The sequence below is a fragment of the Mauremys reevesii genome, linkage group 3, assembly GCF_016161935.1.
Source record: "Mauremys reevesii isolate NIE-2019 linkage group 3, ASM1616193v1, whole genome shotgun sequence".
In the NCBI taxonomy this organism is placed as follows: domain Eukaryota; kingdom Metazoa; phylum Chordata; order Testudines; family Geoemydidae; genus Mauremys; species Mauremys reevesii.
The window spans coordinates 125,256,929-125,278,365 of record NC_052625.1 but is presented as its reverse complement, the minus strand read 5'-3'; positions in this window follow the sequence as shown (position 1 = coordinate 125,278,365).

Genomic DNA, 21,437 nt, shown 5'->3' with positions numbered 1-21,437 from the left:
GGAAATATACTGCAATCACTTCTGCAGCTTGACATCTCCCATGGGCAGAACAGAGTGAGGAAAGTGGGAGAAGTCCATCAAAATGAAATTCAGTTTGGAAACAGTCCAAAGGAGTACTTCTGAGGGAATATCATCTCTTAACATTTCTCCAGTGCAAGGGAAAAGCCTGGGAAGCAGTCAGACTGAAAAAGACCTCCGAGCAATAACAGACATGGGATATACTAGACATAAATTGTAACACGAAATAGCTGCAAAAATTCCAGTGAATTTTTCAGCTGCATACATAAGGACTAAGAGATCATGAGGGTACAGAGGGATGGAGAAAGGTGTGACGAAATAATTTAAAATCTTTTCATGGTATTGACACTGGAGACGTAGAAGAATTCTTCAGGGTGGTACATATGGGAGTCGGGGAGGGAAAATATAGAGGAGTAATGGGATTACATTAACCCAGCAGTTCTCAAACTGTGGGTCAGGACCCCAAAGTGGGTCGTGACCCCATTTTAATGGGGTCGCCAGGGCTGGTTTAGACTTGCTGGGGTCTGGGGCTCAAGCCCAAGCCCCACTGCCTGGGGCTCAAGCCCGAGGGCTTCAGCCCTGGGTGGCAGGGCTCAGGTTACAAGCCGTCTCCCTGGGGCTGAAGCCTTGGGGCTTCGGCTTTGCCTCCCTCCCCCGGGGGCGGTGGGACTCAGACTTTGGCTTTGGCCCCTTCATCCAGTGCAGTGGAGCTCAGGCAGGTTCCGGCTTCAGTTCCTCCTCCTGGGGTCATGTAGTATTTTTTGTTGTCCGAGGGGGTCGTGGTGCAATGAAGTTTGAGACCCCCTGCAGTAACCAATGAATAATTTAGGCTGAATATCCTGGAAAATCTTCCTGGCAATGAGCATTTAGGCTGTGGGATAGTCTGTGAAGTGGTAGCATTTCCTTTACTTGAGACATTAAATCTATTCTGGACGAAACACTAGAAAATATACTGGAAGAAATAGGCCCTGCTTGGTATAGAGGAGCCAGATGACATGATGGGTCTTTCCACGTCCAACTTCTAGGATTCCAAGATGTGTACTCTGCTGGTAGAGCAGCCTAATGGCAAAACGTTTGCCATTTCACTTTCCTTCCTTCTGTGCCATTTGACCCATTGAAAGAACAAAACTGTGAAAATGCAGAGAAAAGAATAAAATGACAACACGTAGCAAGGATGTGAAAAGGAGATGGAAAGGAGACGGAGCGGACAAAATACATTGTTGATAACTCTGTTAAGAATCCCTGGGCAGGATGTGTCACACTAAGATATGCAAAAACATCAGAAATCATGAAGCTACAAAGGAAACAAAACAGGAAACATGTCATGAATCATCAGAAAGTGGGCCCTGGACCGCTTACGCTGCTGAGTCAGAAGTAAAATAAATAATCTACTCAGAGGGGAAAATTATGTGTAAATAACATTATAATATTGTGACACAAACTTACACAATACAGGAGACTGGAAAGTCAGGTTGACACTTTGTCCCTGCCTCATCATGACATTGCGGGAAGGAAGAGGCACAGCAGCATAGTATATGCACAAGTGCAGGGTGCCTCACTAGATATACAGGCACGGAGTCTAACTAACAAATATATTAAAAAAAGAAAAGAAAAGAAAAGAAGTCAGAGAGGCCTAGGAAACCACTGGGCAAGTTGAATGAGAAGCAGCTTCTATTCAGGACGGCTGTGACATTATCTGTGCAGGGCTCTGGTATATCAGCTTCCTGACTGCAACCTCCCTCACAAGTTATTCATTGCTCTGTAACTTTGATTGCAAACTTGATAATAAAAGAAAATACAGAGCTGCAGACTTTTCACTGTGCTCCACAGTTTGGGGCCCCAGAGCACTGTTATTTTAAGGTTGGTTTTCCTACCCAGGTTGGCTGTTGTGTCTTCATTCTGGGCTGGAAAATCTGAAACACAAATTGTTTGAAGAGGACACCGTACAACAGGTGTGGGCAAACTATGGCCCAGGGGCCACATCTGGCCCTTCAGATGTTTTAATCTGGCCCTTGAGCTCCCGCTGGGGAACAGAGTCCGGGGCTTGCCCTGCTCTGGCACTCCAGCCAGGGAGTGGGAGCGGGGCCTTGCCCCGCTCTGGAGTGCCATGGCTCTGCTTGGCTCCCGGAAACAGCAGCATGTCCCCCCTCTGGCTCCTACATGTAGGGGTAGCCAGGGCACTCGGCATACTTCTTCTGCCCCAAGTGCCACCCCTGCAGCTCCCATTGGCTGGGAACCAAGGCTGCAGGGACGGGGCAGTGCGCAGAGCCGCCTGCCCACGCCTCCACGTAGGAGCTGGAGAGGGGACATACCGCTGCTTCCAGGAGCTGCTTGAGGTAAGTGCCTCCTGGAGTCTGCACCTCTGACCCCACCCCCCTGCACCCCAACCTCCTGCCCCAGCCCTGATTCCCCTCCTGCTCTCTGAACCCCTCGGTCCCAGCCCGGAGCAACCCCCTAACCCCTCATACCCAGCCCCACCCCAGAGCCCACACCCCCAGGCAGAGCCCTCACCCCCCTCCCTGCACCCGAACCCACTGCCCTAGCCTGGAGCCCCCTTCTGCTCCATAAACTCCTCATTTCTGGCCCCACCCCAGAGCCTGCACCCCCAGCCAGAGCCCTGACCCCCTCCTCCACCCCAACCCCCAATTTTGTGAGCATTCATGGCCCATCATACAATTTCCATACCCAGATGTGCCCTTTGGGCCAAAAAGTTTGCCCACCCCTGCCGTACATACCAGTAATTGAGCTTTGGTTAATAAGAAACTTTGATTAATTGGTGCTCAGTAAGTCAGGGTTATAGTAGATTGGGTGAGCATACTATATAGTGAGATTCACCAGTTTTGGATACATTTGATGCAATTAACATTTAAACTGCTCTTTTGTCTTTTAACTTTACTTCTTCATGCATACTACACTCACAGAGAAAGGACTGAGGTCCTTTAACTACCCTTGATTTGCAGCAGAACTTCTCTGGAGTTGCATATGGGCTGAAGGTAGTATTTGGCTCTAAATTCTGGCATTTAATCAATAGGGGCTGGGCCGTGTCTATCATTATGGAGGCTTACTCACTGCTCCCCGCCCCCAAACAAAAAAAAAGAGAATGAAAATATTACAAATCTGAGCAATACACTGACAACAAAAAAACTGGTCAGTCATTTTCAGACCAATTCATAGAATATCAGGATTAGAAGGGACCTCAGGAGGTCATCTAGTCTCCCTGCTCAAAGCAGGACCAATCCCCAGACAGATTTTTGCCCCAGATCTCTAAATGGCCTTCTCAAGGATTAAGCTCACAACTCTGGGTTTAGTAGGCCAATGCTCAAACCACTGAGCTATCCCTCCCCCCAATAGAAGTAAAGAGATAATTTAAAAAACTTCCTCCCCACCAGCTCTCCAAGCATCTTAAGAGCACTTGATTTTCTGCTGCACAGATGGTGTTGATGGGAAGGCTTTGGCTTTCTCAACCATGGGATGCTATTCCAGGAAGGTGATGGGGAGAGATGGGGTCCACCTGATCAGGAAGGGGAAGAGCATTTTGGACACTGACTTGCCAACCTAGTGAGGAGGGTTTTAAACTAAGTTCAAAGGAGGCAGGTGTCAAAAGCCCACACGTAGGTATCAAAAAGGGTGACCTTAACAGAGGGCTAAATGTTGTGGGGTGGGAATGGAAAATTACAATAGGGTGGTTGGAGCAACAAGAGGGAAAAGAGTGGGGAAATCTGCTCAGCATCTTAGATGTATATACACAAATGCAAGGAGCATGGAGAATAAACAAGAAGAACTGGAAGTCTTAGTACACAAGCTCAGTTATGACTTAATTGGCATCATAGAGACTTGGTGGGATAAATTTCATGACTGGAATATTGTTATAGAGGGGTATAGCTTGTTCAGGAAGGCCGGGGGTGGGGGAAGGGAGAAGGTAATGCATTGTACATCAAGAATGTATACCCTTGTTCTGCAGTCCAGAAAGAGGTAAGAGGGAGGACATCTGAAAGTCTGTGGCTGACATCATGGTAGGGATATACTAGAGACAACCAAATCAGGAGAAGGAAGTGGATGAAGCATTTCTGTGGCAAACAACAGAAATATCCAAAACACAAGATCTGGAGGACTTTAACTATCCAGATATCTGTTGTAAAAGTAATATAGCTAAACACACAATGTCCAATAAGTTCTAGGAATGTGTTGGAGACAACTTATTGTTTCAGAAGGTGGAGGAAGTAATCAGTTTGGCAGCCATTTTAGATTTGATTCTGACTAACATGGAGACATTGGTTGTGAATCTGAAAGTTGAAGGCAATTTGGATGAAAGATCATGAAACGGTAGATTTAAGGAAGGAGTGAGAGCAGCAGAACATGAACAATGGACTTCAAAAAAGCAGACTTCAACAAACTCAGAACTGGTAGGCAAGAGCCCATGTGTAGCCCATTCTATGAATCGTATATTAATTATATTGATTACTTAAGAATTCCCAATTATCACTCTGAGGTTTGATAGTTTCTTGTCTCAAGATCAGGCCCAGTATTATAAAAAATATTGTTTAGTTGGGAACCCCGATGAGCACAGTTGCAACACTCACACTTTCGGAACCCTTCTGTATTTGTAATAGTTTATTAATACATTTAGCAAAGTTAAAAACACTCTAACCCAGCAAGATAAATAGAGAGAATACAGAATGTACATCTGCACATCCATATACTCACACCATCCCTTGCAGAACAACCTGAAATGTTAACCATTGTCTTCCTCATCACCATCATCAGTAGCCATTATCCTGGCACCTCCCAAGGGCTACATCTCTCTCTTCTCCCGCACACAAGACTGGGATACAACTTTTATAATATAATATGTTACACTGTCTAATGCCACTATGTCTAATGCATATTCAGTAGGGGTTTCTCTCCTCTTCCTTATTTGTATTTCCTCGCCCTTCTAATGTTTGGGTGCTCTTTTTCTATAGGTTAGTATATTAATGATCTCAACTTATTATCATATACATCAGTTAGTTGCCATGACACTCTTGTGGTCAGACATCTGCAGATGTTCCCATCCTAAAATATCCAAAAGCTGGTGTTAGCTCATGTTCCTTTGATTGGCTGGTATCATTATGGACAAAATTCCCCCTCAAATACTCTACTTTTGGCTCCCCAAAACTTAGGGGTGACCATTAGGCCATTTATCTGTGCCAAAGTTCATTGACCTCAAGCCTTATGCTAACTGCTGAAGCCAATGTCTTACAGGACACAGGCCTGTGGATTCCCTGCATTACAGTAACTCCTCAATTAACGTTGCAGTTATATTCCTGAAAAATGCAACTTTAAGTGAAACAATGTTAAACGAATCCAAATTTCCCATAAGATTTAATGTAAATGTGGGGGGTTAGGTTCCAAGGAAAAAAATTTTGAGCAGACAAAAGGCATTATACTTTGGTTGGGAAGTGGTTGGGAAGTGCCCCTGGCTTACTGTACTGTGGTTGGGAAGTGCCCCTGGCTTACCTTACACGGTCACAGCACGCTGCAGGCAAGGATGCTAGGAAGCACTTTCACAGCAGCAGTTCCCCGGAGAAGAACAGGCGCCGACTTTGCTGGGGCTGCTCCAGACCCACCTCTTCTCATCCCCACTCCACTCCAGGCCCATTTCTTCCCACCCCCACTCCACCTCCTCTCCAGAGCACGCCACATTCCTGCTCCTCCCCCACCCCGAAAGTCCTAAGCACCACCAAACAGCTGTTTGGTGGCACTTAGGACTTTCTGGGAGGGAGGGGCAGGAGCGGAGACACAGCACTTCCCCACTCGTCCCCCTCCCTCCCAGTGCTTCACGCTTAGGACTTTCTGGGAGGGAGGGGGAAGAGAGGCTGCCAAGAGCTGCGTCTCCACTCCTCCCCATCCCTCCCAGAAAGTCCTAAGTGGGGAAGCGCTGGGAGGGAGGGGGAGGAGGCGGAGAAGAGGAACTTGTGCAATACTCCCTTGTAAAGTTGCTGCTCTTCCACAGAATCTTACAAGCAGTGGACAGAGCAGGAAGCCAGATGATGTTATAAGGGAGCATTGCACAAATTTAAATGAGTATGTTCCCTAATTGAGCAGCAAAACAACGTTAAGCGGGAGGACCTTAAGTGAGGAGTTACTGTACTGTTGAATAAAATAAAATGCTAAAGCTAGCTTTATGGGATACACATGAGAAGAAAATCTAAGGGAAAAAGGAGTTCAGGAGAGCTGGCAGTTTCTCAGAGACAATATTAAAGGTACAACAGCAAACTATCAGATACAAAGAAAAGATTGGCATCTTACTATTCATCCTATGTGGCTCCATCAGGAGCTCTTCAATGACCTAAAAATGAAAAATAAATTCTACAAATAGTGGAACATGGACAAATTGCTATGGATGAATAAAAAAATAGTGCAAACATGTAGGGACAGAATTAGACAGGTTAAGGCACAAAATGAGGTACACTAGCAAGGGACATAAAAGGCAATAAGAAGAGATTCTTTAAATACACTAGAGCAAGAGAAAGATGAAAGCAAGAGTAGGCCCATTACTTAGTGAGGAAGGAGAGCTAATAACACATGACCTCAAGAAGGCTGAGGTGTTTAATGCCTATTTTGTTTTAGTCTTTACTAAAAAGGTTAATGGTGACCAGATACTTAACATAATTAATATTAACAACAAGGGGACACAAGCCAGAATAGGGAAAGAACAACCTAAAGAACATTTGTGGTGTCCCTATCATTGGAGGTTTATAAAAGCAAGTTAGACAAACACCTGCTAGCGCTGGCCTAGGTATACTTGGTCCTCCCTCTACATGGGGGGCTGGACTAGCTGCCCTCAAGGTCCCTTCCAGTCCTACATTTCCATGATTCTGTACCCGATTCAGGGGCAGCTCCAGGCACCAGCACCAGGCCAAACTCGTGCCTGGGGCGGCAAGCCACAGGGGGCGCTCTGCTGGTCGCTGTGAGGGCGGCAGGCAGGTTGCCTTCGGTGGCATGCCTGCGGAGGGTCCGCTGGTCCCGCGGCTTTGGTGGACCTCCCGCAGGCGTGCCACTGAATCCGCGGGACTGGGGACCTCTCGCAGGCAAGCCGCCGAAGGCAGCCTGCCTGCCGTGCTTGGGGCGGCAAAATACCTAGAGCCGCCCCTGACCTGATTATCCCTTATTCAAATGTATGTTACGTGTAATTAAGTAAATTTAATTTTAATTCATGGTTCAAAATGAGGTATGTAACAGAGCTTGCCTTGCCTTTTAGCATGTGTTTTTATTATAATTGTGACCTCTAGTGTACAGATCTTAGGTGTATGCTTGACATTCGGTGCTTACCAATATAGGGCATTTTTTACCTTCTGGAAAGGCTGAGGCTGTTCAAAGTGGCCTTTTTGTTTATTTTGGACTTTATTGAAAGAAAAGAGAGTTTCCTGGCACCTTGACAATCAGTAATGCAACAGTAACACCAGGGAATGCCAGATCCACATCCTGAACCTGGAATAGCCCAAACCTCATGTTGCAAACAATTGTATTTTTTACTTTGAGTTGGTTCTGTGAGGAAATTAATGGCTAATATGGCAGCCAATCAGCATTATTATTTTATTTTTGACACTGGATCTGGATTACATAGAAATTAATACATCTGTGTTAGAAAACCAAACCTAAGCTGCATTTCAGAGGAGGGTGAAGTGTCTTGTGTCTAGTATGTAAAGTGTATTAGGATTCCTTGGAATGAAATGAACTAATTAAATGTGTTACCATGTACAGGTGAATGCATTTCCACCACAGGAATTCTCCTGCAGGAAGAAACTAATGATCCATTTCTAGTTCAGTACCCTGTCTCTGATGATGGCCAATGCTGGATGTTTCACAAGAAGCTGTTTTCCTTCATGCATAGGAGGCACTCAGATATTAGGGCATTGGCACTGCTACAAAACCCTAAGAGTGACAGTGATCCATTTAATGAAGACAAGAATCCATATAGCCGTAACTTGTACTTGACCTGCAGGGTATTTCCTTCCCACCAGAGTGAATTCCATTGAATCACACTGAGCTCCTGCAACAAAACAAACCACCACAACAAAATACCCCTTCCCGCAGAGCGGATTGAATTTTCCAATTCCAGCACTGTAGGTGACCAAAGATCCTGAATTAGCTGTAAATAAATCTGTAGCAGGTTTAGAAAACTCCTCAAAGATTTTTTTAAAATATTGAGGCATAACCTGCCGTGATTATGTTTTGTTAGTTCATGTCAATAGGTATTTCAGTTCAGTAGCTACTGTTGTTTAAACATAATCAATGAAAGCCTATAAAAGGAATGCTAATATATGCAGTCAGAAGTTGAAGTGGTGGCCGACAAGGTTATACATGATAGTAAATATGCAAACCCCACCTATAAATTGGTTTCTGGATAGTGAATTAATGAGAATTCCCGGAGGAGCAGACTAGGATGGTTGGGTGTGTGAAGAAGACACAATTCAATGTAATCTGCTTCTTGCTGGAAAACATCTAGTATTAACGTTGCTGTACTGTTCCAAAAATAGATGAGCTTCATCATTAGCCTTCTGAGCAATCAAATAGGAGAGGCATCATTACCCAAATGATATCTCTTAAAAAGAGACTTTCACACTGGGTAAACTTAAAAAAGAACATTTAAACAGAAAGCAATTTTCACTGCCTGTAATTTTCTGTATTCCCCTAACACTCATTGAAATAAAAGCCTTCCTCCCTCGCTAGCCCAATTCTCTCTTTTCTTAATCCAAATGTGAAATCGTAAGACTCAGTGTTTATGACAATAGTTTGTTACCGTGGAGACAGTTATATCATCATACATTTAGCCTTATGATACTGCCTCTCTGTCTGCAAAAACAAACAGGCAAAGAAACTGTGCCATTTAACCAGAAATGTCTATTTTAAATCCTTTTGATTACCACATTTGCAGCCTTTTAATAACAGGGTCTTTAATACAGACTGTGTACCTAATTACATGCTACTTTGTTTTGCCATTTCAACTGCTTTGAATGTAACCTTTGAATGTAAGATCTCTTTTTACTGTGGAATGTGTTGGACTCCCTGCATCCTAACATAATACTGTGACAGTTTCTACAATTTCAGGCCATTGTCCTTCAGTGCAGTGTTATTGAGTTCTCTGGTTCGTTTTGTAGCTGAAATCTTCAAAATAAAGTAAAATAAAATAAAAGATTTATTGTTTTGCAGATGTGAGAGTGAATCCTTTTGGGATTCTAGGACATCTCCTGCAGTTATGTGAAACATGCTGTATATACAGTCCTCTGATTATCTTGGGATAGCTGAAGACTCTTTTGTGCAGTGAGATAGCTACACATTTGAAATACGTACATATACTGGTGGATCTGTTGCCCTGCCTGCAGTATGCTCTATCTCTCAAGGTTATACACACACATGGATTTGTAACACAGAAGGTTCAGTTAGTTATAGAGACTAAACAGCAAAAGGCTTGAAGAAAAACAAAACACAATACTGCCCCCTCCCCTCCCCACCCAACAAACCTCCTAACTGTTGCTGGTCCCTAGAAGATACAAAACCATAGGCAGTTAAGCGTGGCATGTGCAGGCATCTACATATCGTCACCCTGAGTTCTGTGCCTCTGATCATTGAGCCCATGGGGCTTCCATTGCCACCAGCTCAGTTTCCAAGGGTTCAATCCTTCATGCCCACTGTACACACAAATGGCATTAACTTCTGTGGGATTTCTACATGGTGAAGCATTTTCTGCCTGCGAAGAGTGAGGGGGAGCAGGAGGGAGATTTAGAGCTTGCAGGAATTGGGGTGCAGTAAAATGTTGGTGGTAGGAGGGAGACTGAGGACAGTGATGCAGGTGGGAGATGGGGGAGGGGATAGCATGGCAGCTCCCCCAGCCTGAGGGTAGGGGTTGGTTAGGAAAGTCCCCTTCAAGCAGCCAGGGGAAGGCAGCATTGCCAACTTTCATAAACTCACAGTTGTGGGATTTTGCTGCCTGCAGGAGGAGCTGTTGTGATAACGTGAGCAGTTTCTCCATTCCTGCTTTTTTCAGGGCTGGGCACATGGACAGACCTCTGTGCGAGAGCCTGGGGGCTGAGGACACAGACCTGCCCTGCCACTTAGCCCTACCCTGTGTGTATGGCCCTAGCACTGAGAGAAGGTCCTGGGCAGGGGCAGATTACTGCATGGGCCCATGCCCAGGGGCCACGACCATTGTGGGCCACCAGAAAAATCTCTGCAGCAGCCCCGGGGTCGTGGCAGGGGCACAGAACTTCTCTGGTCTCAGGGCCGCAGTGGATGGGGGCAGAAAGAAGTAAGTGGGGGGTGAGGCCACAGGGGAAGAGGCAGAATGGGGCAGGGCCCTGGGCAAAACATGGGGGGGTGCAGCAGAAGGGGCAGATGAGGTGGGGCAATGGGCAGGGCCACAGACAGAAGGGGTAGAATGGGGGCGGGGCAGCAGTTCTGGTGCGCCTCCCCCTGCCCCCGCTTCACCCCAGGGTCCCAGGAGACCTTAATCTGCCTCTGGTCCTGGGGCAGTGGAAGGCAGGGTAGTGGTGCTGCTGAGTCCCCAGCAGAGAAATCCCAGGGCAGCTGGAGGTAGATAACTGTTGCTGCTGGGTCAAGACAATGATAGGAAACGGAGGCAGTTCTCCCATCTGAGGGGTGAGGAAAGGGTAAGTAAGTCCCCATCTGAGCATCCAGGGAGATTTTTGTGAGCATTAAAGGTTGACTTTTTAATCTGAAATTATCACACCCATGGGAAGAGGAAGCGAGGGGAGTTAAAACATCAAGACAGAGTAAAAAACATAATTTGATTTTTCAGAGTCTCACACCTGATTTTTGATCTCTTGAGGTTGGCAATACTTGGACTGATTGTCCCACATATCATCCCTGCTAAATGGGTGTTTCACTCTAGCATCAATAACTCCAGTGATGGCAATTCCACAACTTCACTTGGCAGTTTTTGCTGCTCTTGAAAATTTGTCCCATCATTTTACCCATATTTTCTCCTTTACAGCCTTAGTTTACTACTTCTCATTCCATCCTTGATGACTAGCTAGAATAATAATCCAGGTAATATTTGTAATATCCTTTTACAGATTCAGTATGTACATCTCCCATGGGACTTCTTTTACAGCCAGACTCAACTTTCTCAATTTTATTAATCTTGTCTCACAGGTCTTATTTTCCAAACATTTTATCATTTTTCTTGCTCTCCTCTGAACTTCCTCCATTTTTCTGTGTTTTTTGAATTATTCATGGTGCCCCAAAATGAATTGAGATTAAGGTCTAACCAGGGCAGCCTAACATAGAAAAAAACCCTGCTTGTTTTACATTTTACTAATATTCTGATTCATAAAACCCTTATAGCACTTGTCCCTGGGTGTGACAGTGCTACACGGATGACTCTGATTCTGGTTATCATCCGCTATAGTTCTATGCCAGGTTGTGGTATTGAAGCAATATCCCTGCATTCTATATTCATGCATTTGATTTTTCCTTTAGATAGGACTCATTTCACATCTTTTTTAAAAAAATCTCATTTTATTGACTGCACCTCATTTCTGCAATTTATCAACATCACATTGTATTTTAAGTCTGGCCTTTAAAGCATCTTGTGATCACTCAGTTTTCTTTCATCCCCAAACTGTACCAGTATACCCTGAACTCCAGGAATTAAAATTACTCACAGAGGGAAGACCTGTAGCTCCTTCTACATTCCCTCTGGGCCTTGCTTATTACCTCCACTCAACTTGACACTGAACCATTAAGAGTTGCTGTTGCTATTTGATATTTCAGTCAAATGTCTCTTTCAAGCCACACCTCTACCCCAATATAACGCGACCCGATATAACACAAATTTGGATACAACGCAGTAAAGCAGCGCTCCAGGGAGGCGGGGTTGCGCGCTCCGGCGGAGCAAAGCAACTTTGATATAATGTGGTTTCACCTATAACACGGTAACACTTTTTTGGCTCCCGAGGACAGTGTTATATCGGGGTAGAGGTGTATACTATATCTGCTGAATTTTCTTCAATTGCAATACTATTCCACTGTATCTCTCCAAGTTTTATCTAAACACTCTACAACAATTTAAAGATAGCACAAAATGGGCCTTACATGGCAATATTCTCACAGCCCCCCCTTCTCTCTGGCATGTTATGTAGGGGTGGCTTGTTCATTGTGTTAAGGACTTTTATTTGTTGCTTTTTCCCTGCCCTGCCAAAGAAGGAATGAAGAGCTCAATCCTGTTGGTTGCTGAGCACAGCAGAGAAGTGCAAATCCACAGTAAAGGACAGCCCTTGCTCCAAATAAAGTGAGGATAGAAGTGGAAATGGGCAGCATGTGAGTTTAAGGAGCTGGGAGAAAATAGTGTGTGTGTTTGTGGGAGGGGGACAGGGGAAGAGACCATTAGAAAATGGAATTGGGGAGTAGGAACCTGCTTTTAAATTTCATCCTTGGCCCTGTAAATCCTCACTCTGGGCCTGGCCCCAAAGCCCCAACTGCTTTCTGGGGAAACATTTGAGGACAGAGTAACAAGTTCATTCTTTGTTTCTTTTTAAAGATATTCAGAGAAACTCTTATTTCTTCAGCTGCAAACATAAGATACTTGCCACGCTGCAGGAAGCTCAAATGTCTGGCTAATCCTTGTGCCATGTATGGTTTTCTGCACCTACTGAAGCCAGATAGCAAAGGCAGAACCCCAAATATGGATGGGTGTAACCTTCTGCTGCATAAAAATAAATAAACATTCATGTATATACACATAATATATGATGATGTGTTATTTGGTGGGAAAGACACAAAGGCCTGGTCTACACTACGCGTTTAAACCGAATTTAGCAGCGTTATACCGATTTAAGATTTAAGAGATGCTACTAACATTCTTGGAAACTTTGTCACTAAATGTGTTTTTAGATAGGATAAGAACTGTTGACTGTAAAAAGAAATTAAAAAGAAAGTCTGCTTATCAGTAAGCAGCATGAGCTTGGGGGGATGGTTTGGCAGGAGTTATTAGTATTACACTTCTTGTTGATACTATAGTGATCAATGAGGAATAAATGCAGAAACAGAGTTGGTGCAAAACATAATGGTGCTTTGCTTCATGACTTGCGAGTTTGCCAGTTATCCTTAACACCTGAAAACAGCTTGCTTGTTCCACTTCATGAGTGTTGTTCTTTTTGCAAATGCAACAATTAACTAAATAGAAAGGAATTCAGACTGCCAAGTTATTTTCCTAATAACTATACATGGCTAAGATTCGCTATTCATTTCTCTGTGTTTCTATTACAAGCCTTTGAATAAGTAATCTAATCAAATGGGCTTTTTTTCCAGCTCATGAAATGTAAGTTGCATTAAGTATCTCTGCCACAGACTCCCGGCTTTTCCTTTCTATAGTCTTCCTTGAAGAGTAAAAGCAAGAAGGATTATGGATGACTATAAAGTTGATTCAGATGAAAGAACATCAGAGAAAAGGGGAGGGGAGAGAGAGAGAGAGAGAGAGAGAGAGAAGTCTTCATATTAGTGTATCTAATCAGCCATCTGCCAGTGAGCAGGAGCGTTCAGGTAGGTGGTTGTCTCAACAAAATAAAAAGGCAGTTTGTTTGTAGCATCCAAGAAATTTTTAATTTGGTGGAAAGGTTGGTAGATATCTTCACTTGCCAGAAACTATCACAAAGCTATTAGACAAGATTTGCTAGTCTCTAATGCTGCATATTTTTTTCTCTCTTATATCTTGAAGTTAACAAAGGGGCCTGGAGTTGGAGACCACACATCTCTTGAGAATGGTTTTGTTGCTGTATAAAAACACTTAACTCTCTGTAAACTGGAGATATTAACAGATTTCACACTAACTGTTGATCTTATCAAATAGCATATTAAGACAACTCATGTCCTAAGGCTGGGTAACGTGTCCTCTTTGAGTCTATATCCTGACAGTCATCGTTAGAATGAAATACAGTGAAAGGATGAACTTTTCATAAAAGGTGGCAATGTCAAAGCTGTTTAGTAAGGAGGCTAATTGAGGCAGTACATTTGCATAGTAAAACAAATTATCAGACTGTCTCTGAACACGTCAACTGGAAAGCATCAGCTTCAGAATACTCCCACCAACTGCAAATAAGACATATGACAAAGCATCAGTTTTATGTACCTTTTGGGTCGCTGGAACCCAAAACCTGCATTCCGAACTAGCACTCCTTCGTCCTTCTCTCCTTATTAGAGAATCACCTAACAAAATCCCATTGCTTTAAAATGAATTTATCTGCAGGGCAGGGGCGTGGACGCACAGAAAATGAGTGTTACTGGTTATGGGGAATTGGCTGCTTCCCTCTCCCCTATGCAGAGTGGAAGAACAGAGCATTGCCTGTTGTGATTTCACCAGTTGGGAGTCAGTAGAAGAGAGGCATTGGTGGCCACTGTAGGTAGCTTCAGAAATTGCTTTGGTTGTTCAAAAGGGAATGATCCTCCCACAGAGGGCTCCAAGGAGTAGCCATTGCACTACAGATGTTCACAGCAATTCATTGCATGTTGGAGCCTCAAATTTAAAAGAAACATATAAGAAAAACAAAAATGTTACTGATTTTTTATATTAATCTTAAATTTTATAATACTGATTAGAAGGCTGGTCATATTGGTCCTTTATTAATAGGGACTAGCATGAATAGTTAAGTTCCTGATGCTATGGATGTTGAGAGCTTGTTGGCAAAGGCTGCAGCTGCTGTTTGTAAAACAGCGCTTACTGTTCTCAGCAGGCAGACTACGGCTGAAACTGACAAGCAAACATTATCATGCTCAGCTTTGGGTTGCTATTTCCATGGAAACAGAAGACTTCATTCTCCTCCTCCTCCTTACATTGTCAGAAGTCATGAGTAACTCGATTGAAGTCAATGGAGATACACCAAAGTAAAACTGGGGTGAGAGGATAGTCAAGCCTAGAGATCATTTTATTTAGATTCTTGTACCTCACCCACCACTGCAGTATCTGAGCCCCTCCCTGGTATCTGAGGACCTGAGATGAGATTGGCAACAACTAAGGAAGCGGACATTTTAAAAGAACTGAAACATTATCACATTAGCTGTAATGAGGGTAGGTGTTTAAAGCTTTGGGACTAGCTCCTCTGTTATGTTGTTATAGCTTCATCAGTGAAAAGGGTCTGAAGAGCTGGTTGCTAAGGAATACCATTGGTGTCAAGGAATTCCTTGGGTAACATAAAGGTGGCATAACAGCTCTACACTCTTACGTCTCTCCTTTACAACCCCCACTGTAGGTGACACCCACACGTCCCAGGGGTGCCACTGTTCTCAAACTGTTATCAGCTACTAGAATGCCCATTTGGGACTACAAACAACTTAATGTAAATAATACCTACCCAAATTTAGGCAGGGGGCCATACTGGTTTTTGGCCAGTCCCAGAATCAGGGAAACGCAAATATGACTCTAAGCTGAGTTGCTAAGAACTGCTGGCTACCAAATGAGCAGTGAAAGTGCAGTTTTGCGAACAGCACCATCAGTCTTCAGGAACAAACAATTTAATGCAATTACTGTGATTCTGAAGTTGCAGCAGCACCAACGGGTTTAATCCAGTATATATTTATATATTGCTGGAGTAGGGATAATCAATTACAAAGTGTTTATAGAGTTTACTGAAAGATCATATATTTTTTTAAATTATCCAGTAACAAATGGAAGCAGTGAAGACCGATGCAAAGAATTCAATTAGTTTCTCCGCAATGGGATTATGCCATTACATGATGTAATTGAATGGGACTCTTTTTTATTTGACTGTTTCTGATCAGACCCTGCCTATATTTTATAATTTTCCATCCTCTCGTCCTCACTAGGACATAGAGATTCTCTATTAATAGATCCCCTGTCCCCGTAAGGGATGTCCAAACCATGTGCTCCTCCGCACCTGTCAGCTCTACAACCTTTTTAATGTTAAGTACCAGCAGTCTGGTTCCATTTTGGCTTAGGTGAAGCCCATCCTTCCTGTATAGGCTCCCCCTTTCCCAAAAGTTTCCCCAGTTCCTAATAAATCTGGGGTTAGATAAACAAAATCCCCAAATTTTTATTTGCTACTGGATAATCTAGTTTTGTATAAATCTCTCAGAGAACTCTATAAAGACCTATAATTATGTATGCCAACTTCAGACATGTATAAATATTCAGTGTATCTCTCTTCTGGAGCTGCTACAGTTACATTAACAAAGATTGCATTCCCTCTGGATTTACACACATCTCTACAGACTGGTGATAGACGTATGGAAGAAAAATCTACTATTTTGGGTCCATTTCCTATTACTACTCACCCCCATCCCGATTTTTCACATTTGCTGTCTGGTCACCCTATCCTTGCCAGAGGATGTTGTGAAGGCCAAGACCATAGCAGGGTTCAAAAAAGAACTAGATAAATTCATGGAGGATAGGTCCATCAACGGCTATTAGCCAGGATGTGCAGGAATGGTGTCCCCAGCCTCTGTTTGCCAGAAGCTGGGAATGAGCAACAGGGGATGGATCACTGGATTACCTGTTCCGTTCATTCCCTCTGGGGCACTTGGCACTGGCCACTGTTGGAAGACAGGATACTGGGCTAGATGGACTTTTGGTCTGACCCAGTAGGGCCACTCATGTTCTTAATAGCCACCATTGCTGCTTTAACCAGGTATATACTGATCTTTCTGTTCATAAGATATTTATACACCCAAGTAGCACAATCTTACTGGATCATTGTGATTTGGCTGCTGTAAGGGAAGCTGCTGCTTCTTTCAAAAGTGGAAAGAAGATCTTCAATTCATAATAAAAAAAACAAACACATTCCTTCGCTTCTGAAACAACATCTAACACACGTGAATCTTACACAACACTAGGGTGACCAGACAGCAAATGTGAAAAATCAGGACAGAGAATGTGGGGTAAAAGGAGCCTATATAAGAAAAAGACCCAAATATTAGGACTGTCCCTATAAAATTGGGACATCTGAGGGTTGACTGAATATATTGTCAACAATAGGTTTTTTTCTAAACTGACAGTAAAAGAGATGCTTTTTGTGTAATGCATGATATGTAGAGTAGGGGGCTGCCTGAATCATGGACATTAGAGACAAAACAGACATCATAGGTCATTTAGTCCATTCTCCCATCAATGCTGGATGGTTCTTTACAGTATATGCTCTCTTGATTTGTCTAGCCTAGTTTTAAAAGATTCAAAACACTGAGGCTCACAAGTGCTCAGCTTAAACTGACCACTACTAAAATACATGACTACAATTGGGATTACAGTTGTTATGGGGTCTTATATTGAGTATTCTTCTCTCGGTGTATGTATGTATGGTGCATGCAATAAGAAGTCTGACTACAGAATATTTGGACATCACTAGATCAAAGATAGCTCAGGTATCTTGAATAACAATAACAGTGAAGCTGCGGAAGCATGGGCTGGATATGAATTCAAACAGCTATCCCATACTGCCATGGCTTCAGTGCTATTGTTATTGGAGCTAGCTAGATCAAAGCTAGCTCAGGTATGTCTACATGTGTTGCAGTCACACCTCTGATTGCAGCATAGACTTATGCAATGTGTGCCACTATTATAGCTTGAACTGTAGGCTTTCCTTTTCTTTGTTTCAATGACACATTCCTTGTTGTCATTGTGCACATGAAAAATGGCTGCCCATTGATCAAAAACGGCATGTGGAATGTCACTAACAAAGAAAAAAGTGTAGAGTTTCCAAGCTAAAAGAGATGTCTTATTATTACATTGAAAGCTACAGTATTGCCTAGCTGAAATCAAGGGAATTGTAGGCATGGGTGTTTGGAGCTCCAGCAGATCCCCTCAGCTTCCAGTAGATCTGATCTATATGTGAAGGGAAGATGTTCTACACAATTAGTTATTTATATTTAATATTGAAATGTATTCACCTCCCCTTTTTGACTGCTTTCATGTTAATGCCCATCCACCAGTGCCAGGAAATACTAGAGAGAGACAGGACTGTATTCTACCTTCACATTTCAGGGGGATTGCATGGTTGTAAAGGAATGCAGAATTCAGCTCACTACATTAAAATAAACTACGGTAGCCTCAATAAATAGATGCAGAGTCTAATCCTGTAGAGACTTAAGCATGTGATTATGGGCATAAAGTTAAATATTCTGACTGAAGTCAATGTGCCTTCTTACATGGAGTAAAGATGCTCAGGTACCCAAGTTTCTGCAGGATTAGTCCCTAGATAATTATCTTCAATTGCTTATTTTTCAGAATCAAGTTCTTGCTTTTTCAGGGCATTGTTTCACTAGTGGCAACCCTGAGCTAATGTATAATGGGTCACACTTTATATTTTTAGTTTATAAATGATTAATAGATGTTTTAGTAAGTGGCTAATCAATTGTTATGGATTTTTATAGAATCCAGCAGGCCAATAGGTTGCTGCGACCATCGATTATAACCATTTATAGTGCCGCATCTTCTTGTGCTTCTAACCATCAACAACCCATTCTCCTTATGTCCGTAACATGCCAATAACATCTATTAATCATTTTTAACCCTTTAATAAACTCTTTATAGGTAGACTCAATATAAAGTGTGACTGTATATTCTTAGTAAGGCTAGCTCTCTCTCCAGATATTGCTGTTCACCATTAACATCTAGTTGCAGCATATCATAGACATGTGTCATGAAAACTCCCTGTTCTCTGCTTACATGGACAATGACAAGAGAACTAACAGTTGAAACAGTTGGATTTTCTGATAATCCGAACTGAATTCCCATAGGAATAAATAAGATCTCTCAACTTGAAATGTCTTTCACATGTGCAGTGCATCCTTGGGCCCCCATTGACTCTGGTTTCAGTAACAGGTGACAGTTGCAAGTCACGGGTGTTTGATACTGTAAGGTTATAACAATGCCAGTGAACAATGAGAACTCACTGAACGAATATGAGTTATATAGCACTGTTTGTTTATTTCATCTTGCCTTCTTCATCTTCTTTATGAGAGAGAAGTGGATCCATGTTTCCCACATGCCAGCCCTGGGCTGGTAAGGAGCAGCTGCTGCTTCTTAACAACAATATTCATTTCTGGATCAATTTCAGCATATTTTTATATAATGCATGTGCTATATTCTTCACTTCTTCTGGTGATGGAGTCTTACAAGTAGCTTTGTCATTTTTCAGTGTCACATAAAAATTTCTTACCAGCAAGCCTGTCAGTGTACAATCAAGTGAATTTATACTAGGAAATGCCAAAAAATCTGAGAACCTTTTTGGCTGATGATCTGCTAGGTGTGGATTTGGAGGCATACAATACCCTGCAGTCTCCAGGGCTGTGATTATCTCTCAGCATTACTAATGTTAAAGTTAAAATAATGGCGTCAGCTGTGGCTATAGAAAGCTGCAGATACTTTGGCAGACCCTTTCCTGGCAGGTTGCTGCACTTGGGAGTTGAGAACCTCTAAAAATACAAGGCAATGGGGAGACAGGGAAAGTAAGCTTCAGCTTCTCTAGATCAGTTGTGTTTGTAGTTTAATGGGGTTTGAGCCTACACAATCTGGGACTTACATACCTTTCTATTTGGGAGTCAGAAAATATGTTCATGATGGCATGCTGGAGGTGCAAAATTTTGCTTTTTGGCTTACCAGAAGTAGTTGCTGGGGAAACAAAAACACATCACCAAGACATTTTGTGGAATCCTGTGTTTTTTCACATAAAACTTGCTGTACACAAATTGGGATTTTTCCACAGCTCTAACTAAAAAAATTAGTAAATAAATTATTCAGTTAATTTTGTTCGATAAATAGTATTTGAGTAGTTCTACTATGTAAGATGGAGGGCAGTTAAATAAATTGGAAGGAATTTAACTTGCAAAAGAGGGAAAGATTTTTGAAGGATGGCACAGGAATTCACTACAGGGGTAGGTGCCAAAAATATATATAACGGCACTCTGGGAGGTGAAAGAGAGAGAGACAGAATTTCACTCAAGCTGTAATCACACATGAGACAGACACAGTAGTTCAGAGAGAGAAGAGGTTTAGCCTTGGGGAAACAGTGTGTGCTACTGTGAAGAAAAATATCTTGCAGCTTTTTACTTCTTTAATTTCAATAGGAATACAAGCAAAATAATTATTTCTACTGGATTAATGAGTGGATTTACTAATAGACTTCACCTGTATACCCACTGGTGAGTGGAAGTGGAATCTGGCATTTCAGGATCAATTCCAGCTGCTCCACATGGGTGGATCCTTATACTAGTGCCATTAACCACTATTTGCTTTAATGGGCTACACATTGATATAAATGTTGACAAACACAGAGCAGCTTGCAGAATTAAGGCCTCAGATAATACAATGGCATTATGATGGATGTGCTTTGCCTTGGTAACAGGGGCTGCACCTATGTGAAAAGCCTAAAAATGATAAAAGCAAGACCACCATAACTTTCAAATACAAGAATGCATCTGTTAGGTTGCTCAAAATGGCTGTTCATAAATACTGAAATATTTTCATTTAAGGTATCTGACTGACCTCTCATTTCTGAGGATTACTAAAGCGTCTTTTTTTAGCCTGCATCATTCCCATTCACAGTCAGCATTAACTCTTCACTGCCTGGCAGTTCTCACTGAGGCAAATCCCAACCAACTGGGCTATGTATTTTTATTACTACTTAAACCAGATTAATAGAACACAACATGCTATTTCAATTTGAAACATTTCACAAAACTTTCTATATTGCATTTTTTGAGTAGAAGTCCCCTCCTCTCATTTTCTCTATTATAGCTGCTCCATTTTTTTCTATGCACATTTTGTTTCCATTTCAGTTTGTCCTGTTGTACAATTTATTAATGAGCTAAAGTGCTTTGCAAATGCAGGCAGCAATTTAGTATTTGCTCCACTCTCCATTTCTTCCAAAGTATTATCCTGAATCTTTCCTCTCCATTTCTTCCAAAATATTATCCTGAATCTTTCCTCTCCAGTATTGAAAATGGGAGTCAAACTTTTCTAATTAGGTGCCACATAATGTCACATTGCCATATATATCAAGCTATGTATTTCTTAATGCTGTCTCAGCCAGCTAATGCTCAGTCTGCATGCAGCCAGCTAATGCAGAGAGATTAGGGGGATATATTTTGTTAGAAGTTTTCTTAAAGAGCAAATAGAGCTACTTTGGTGCTTACAAAACTGTCCTCCTCCCAGCATAGTCATAGATTTTATATGACAGTTCAACAGTGTTGTCAAGTCTCAAAATATTATCCTGAATCTTGTGATATTTGGTATTTTTCTTGAAGCCTCAACTTCTGGAATCAAGTGATTACATGAATATCTTTTTCACATTAGAAACAAAGTAAGTTTCTAGCCCTCATGGCTGCAGAGAAAAGCCTGAAAACATGAGCCCAGTGCACCCGAAAGTCTCAGAAACCAGAAGAAAGAACCAAACTTTCTGATTTTAAAAATC